Source organism: Zonotrichia albicollis, chromosome 2, assembly GCF_047830755.1.
Source record: "Zonotrichia albicollis isolate bZonAlb1 chromosome 2, bZonAlb1.hap1, whole genome shotgun sequence".
Classification (NCBI taxonomy): domain Eukaryota; kingdom Metazoa; phylum Chordata; class Aves; order Passeriformes; family Passerellidae; genus Zonotrichia; species Zonotrichia albicollis.
This window is the reverse complement of record NC_133820.1, coordinates 7057892-7062790: the sequence shown is the minus strand read 5'-3', so window position 1 is coordinate 7062790 and position 4899 is coordinate 7057892. Positions and strand designations below refer to the sequence as shown.

Genomic DNA, 4899 nt, shown 5'->3' with positions numbered 1-4899 from the left:
CTTGCTAAATATCCTTACTTGCCTAAGCCTAAGGACTTTGGTGTGGTCTCTGGACTCGAGATTTTCCTCTCCTAAAGTCTCCACAGTCCCAATGTGGATATTTGCCAGCCGCCTCTGGATTCCTTAGATACCACAGGGGAGATAATACAGCAGAAGATGCCTTTATTTAGATAATGGCATTAAGCCAAAACGTTTATATGTGTCAGAGAACCTGCCATAAAATGTATTTCCCTGGAGATGACAGTGTGTCAATTTCTGAAATTCCTAGTGCTGAGTAGCTGATTTGATTTACACTTCTGAACAGAAAACACGTCAGGGTAATCTCAACTCCTCTTTACAACAATATATTCCAAGTAGAGGATTTATTTGTAATTTGTTAAGATCAGATACAGATAGAAATAAGTCACATACAAATCCTATTGAAAGTCTTTTGGCCAATTTCTAAGATGATGGTGGAGCAAATTGATCTTTAAAGCCAAAAACATGACAGCCTAGTAATCAGTTACATGGCACTTTTGAGCAAGATAAATATACATTCTACACCCCAAGCTAAGAAAGCATCATTAAAATGTAATAAAAAAAAAAATGCAGTGTTGTTTACTTCAAGCAGAGCAATCCCATTTGGCTTTTGGAAGGAGATTTTCTCAAACCCAAGGCCCAATTCTAAAGGTTGCCTTTGGAAAACCACAGTATGAAAAACCTCTGATCCTTTCATGGACCACTAAAAGTCAAACTAGATGTCAGTCTTTCACATGATATGTGAAGAAATGTCCCTTGGCATTTGATGTTTTGAATGCCAAGGACTCAACACAGGGTGTTAGAACAAATGAAAAGAAGAAAAATTCAATCAGGATTTTACTGGCTGAGAAATTCTCCGAGTCAAAAATTTTTGGAGGCTGAGAAAAAGTTCTTAGGTTTAATGCTATAGGGGTGTCTTGTTCTTCCAGACTTCCCTTGGCGTTTGGTCTTGGACAAAGTGATATGAGCCCTCTGTCTGCAATAAACAAGAGAGATGCTGCTGGTGTCCCCTTCCCCACATCAAATGTTAAACCCTGGCTTTGCTTCCTGAGATGGGCTGAAAGTTTTTCAGTTTCCACATGGAACATTTGTGATTAATGCCAAATTGCTCGTATGTTCCATCCTTCTGTAGAATCTAGCACAGCTCAGCATTCCCAATGCTCCTTTGCAACTATTCCATCAGCAATCGTCTCTGCCTAGCTTCCCTGTAAAATTTCTTCAAATTCATGAAAAATTCAAGATCTTCAAAACCAGACAATAACAGTCAAAAACTACAGCGTTCTGAATGTTTTCCTTCCTATTAACAGCAAGTTCTTTGAGAGAAAAACTGCTTGAACTTGCCCAGATTGCTGTCCTTAATTAGGAGTTCCAACACTGGAGTACCTTTTAATTGCTCCAATCCACTCCTCAGGATAAATAAATAATTATTAATATCTTTGTACTCCTAATACTCTAAGGTCTTAAGATGTACTCCAAGAAAAAGTGTCCTCTGGAGTTATCTACTTCCTTCTGTACTTCAGTTTTTATTGATGTGGAGTAACAAAAATACATTTTCATGGCCATCTCTAGATGTGCTTTCTCAAAAAATTAAGACATGAAGCACAGAATGCTGGATACACAGGTACAGTCACAAACAACCAATTAAAAATTTATCTAGGCAAAAGAAGTGTTCTGCTGCAGAGTCAGTTTGCATGTTTGCTGTTTTTGTGATCAGTCAGTGAAAAACAGAAATGTGTTCTGAAACATTGAAAACCATATAAAATCTTTAAAAATTTAAAAAAAAATTAAAAACTTTTTAAAATTTTAATTTTTTTTTATCCTCAACCAGATATAAGGAGAATTTTTTTTCTTTCTCCCTCTAAGGACAATCAAATGTTGCAGCAACTGCGCTGAGATGCTGCAGGCAGCTTCTATGGAGGTTTTCAAAACCTCCAGAATCAAACCCTGAGCTGCATAAACTGACCACAAAGCTGCTCAGGCATAAGCACAAAGTTGGACAAGAAACTTCCCGAGGTTCCTTTATCCCATGAAAGCATGTGTGTATCTCCTAGATTGCTATAAATTAATATGTAAATAAATTAAAAAATGGAACAAAAGCTATTTCACAAGTTTTTTAACTTCTTCCCCAGTTATCTTCAGATACATTTTTTCTTTGTTAAGAATGCAACAGGGGGTAGCTTTGGCAAATTATTACAACTCTGAACTTTATTTACCTAGACCTTGCTTTGTCAGCAATTGTCTTCTATTAGCTTTTCTGCTGTACATCATAATTGGAAATAAAGAATAAAACTGCCTATGGAGAAAATTGCAGGGTTTTTTTGAAACAATTTTCAAACTGTTTTTCATTTTTGAAACTTTATTCCTAAAAAAATATAGAATAAAACATAAAGAAAAAATGATAAATTGGAACAGTATATTGTTAGTATTATCTTAACTGTTAACTACAAATGTTTTTATTATATTAGACTAAAAAGGTGCTAACTTACAAGAAACAGCAAAATAATTGGATAATTTTGTACAGGTCCATTGATGAATCTTCTAATTTGTTTTTTAATTCTGGGAGTTGAATTATTTGTCTGCAAAGCTTGATATATTTTGAATAATTATTCTCAAATGGAAATAACCAACTATAATAAGAGTTTTGTAAAATTTTAACCTTAACATTTCTCAAATCCTTTCATGCACTCCACAAGAACATTTACAAGGTTAAGCACATAGTAAGCAGAATATTTTCAGGTAATTAAGAGTCTTTTTGTAGGTCTAGCTGAGACTTATAGGTCAAAGTGAAGGTATTTTAATTCGGTGGTGATTCTTTTTCCCTCCACATAAATCCAGCTATAAAAAAATGTACTGTGGGAGGTATTCTGCGGAAAAAGAACATTTGTATGTAAATGTATAAATGGAATATACATGCATATCAGTGTTCACCTATATAAATATAGCTGCACACAGTGGGCCAATAACAACAAAGGATGATGTGGTGACATTTTGTGTGATGAAAAAAATCATTAAATTCATGAAGGAATTATGCTCATGTTAAATCTTTGGCACAGAGGATTCACAAGAAAAGGAAAGAGCTGTGTGAGAGGATATCTTTGTTATAGCTCTTTCTAATAAAAGTTTTCAAGATTTTCAGTTAATTGATCTCCGGAGAATACAGAGTAAATTGTTTTATACTTCCCACGTATTTCAACTTATTATAATTGAGCACAAATTGAGAGAAAACACTTCTCCTCTCTCACACTCTGTTACTTATCTCAAAGGGCCAGCACCTCAGATAAAGGACCTTTGAATCTCTCCAACAGCTCCCTCTTCTCAGGGCATCATCAGAACCTGTTTGTACAGACACAGACACGTCTCAATTAACTGATGAACTCAATCTGCAGCAGATACTGCTGGCATCTCCTGTACGTTAATTATATATCACTCCAGTTATTTGGGGTTTTGTGACTTTCCCCTAATATGTGGGAAACGCAGTACTTACAAATGTGGGCCCATGCTAGGCAGGTGATAGATGATCCCTCTGCCAACGTCCAAACTGCGAAAATGCAATATTCCTACTCACAGAAACATAAAAATGCAAAATAAAATACCATAAAAAGTTGATGATTTTTCACAAACCCTCCCAAGCCTCCCAGTTTTCAGTAAAACTGATGTCCTTGTCAGATTCATTGTTAAGAGCACTGGATATTTGCTCAGCTGTAGAAATCTGGAGCAAAAGATTGTAGGTTCAATGGAATGGCGTTTTCCAATTAAACTGTGTTTTGCTGGAAGTTCCCCAAGCTCTACCAAACACCATGGTTATACATCCTATGTAAACGACAGATTTGCATCATTTTTGCATGACAGATTTCTGAATCCATAAGGCTTGGGGGAACAGAGCTTTGCAAGGTGAACATTGCAAAATGCCCAGTGATTTTTCCTTTCTCCCACAGGCTTTCCTGCAGGCATGCATAACAGGAACATTAGTTATTCAATTGGCACCGGGTCTTTCTCTATTTCTCTATCATTTTCAAACAGGTTAATTAAAGCTCATTTATATGACAGTTAAATAGAAAGTAACTTGAGTCAGAGGAAACATCAGCACACATTTTATCATAAATCCTTCTGAACTTATAAATTACCTTCAATCACTTTCAAAATCTGCCTCTTGAAAGGCACAAATACCTGCATCTTCCTTTTTTTTCTTCAAAACCAAAGCAAAAAAAGAAATATTTTAATTTTTATTTTATGTGGGGCTTTCTTTTCCAGAATTCTGGGTAGTGACTGTCAATAAGTTCAAAGGAAAAAAATTATTTTGCACAGTTTCCATTCATGAAGAACGAGAAGGAAAAATAAAGCACTCTCATGACATTAAAACCAAAATAACTGCATCAGCATTGGGCACTACAATGTACTTTTAGCCTAGGTGAGATGCAGGTGAACAAAGCAAGGATTTCATCCTCAGCCTGTCAGCTCCTTTGGAGACAGATGCTGACACAATTGCAAGTGCAATTTCTGTGTACAGATCTAGCAGAGATGGAAAGCCCCAGGTACTGCTGGTATGCAAATAAAACCTAATTGGCACAAGTACACAAAACTTGGTTGTTTGTGCTGCTCAGGGCTCAAAAACAGAATGTCAGGGCTCAGTTACATCAAGGTGAATTTCTGTTTCCTTTGTGTGTGCTCTTTACCAACAGCACAAAAAGACAAAACCACGTCTTATTTTGTCTTTTTTGGCTCAATCTTCCCTCACAATTTCAAGCTTTTAGATATATTTTAATGTGAGTATGTACATTACTGTTTTGGAGCATCAGGAGCAAGCGGTATTAACTTTCCAGGTAGGGTGCTTGTAAACACTCCTACAGTCACAAAACACTTTCATTCTAAAGATTTGGTTTT

The 4899-nt window shown here is 36.0% G+C and overlaps 1 long non-coding RNA gene across 1 annotated transcript; it reads right to left on the bottom strand.

Moving 5' to 3' along the window:
* Window positions 1-2544: 2544 nt before the first annotated feature.
* On the bottom strand, window positions 2545-4150 carry LOC113459942 (uncharacterized). Its single transcript, XR_012579232.1, has 3 exons — window positions 3503-4150; window positions 3291-3351; window positions 2545-2882 (listed from the first exon to the last, which is right to left on the bottom strand). It is a non-coding gene; the product is annotated as an uncharacterized LOC113459942 (long non-coding RNA).
* Between the last annotated feature and the right edge of the window lie 749 nt (window positions 4151-4899).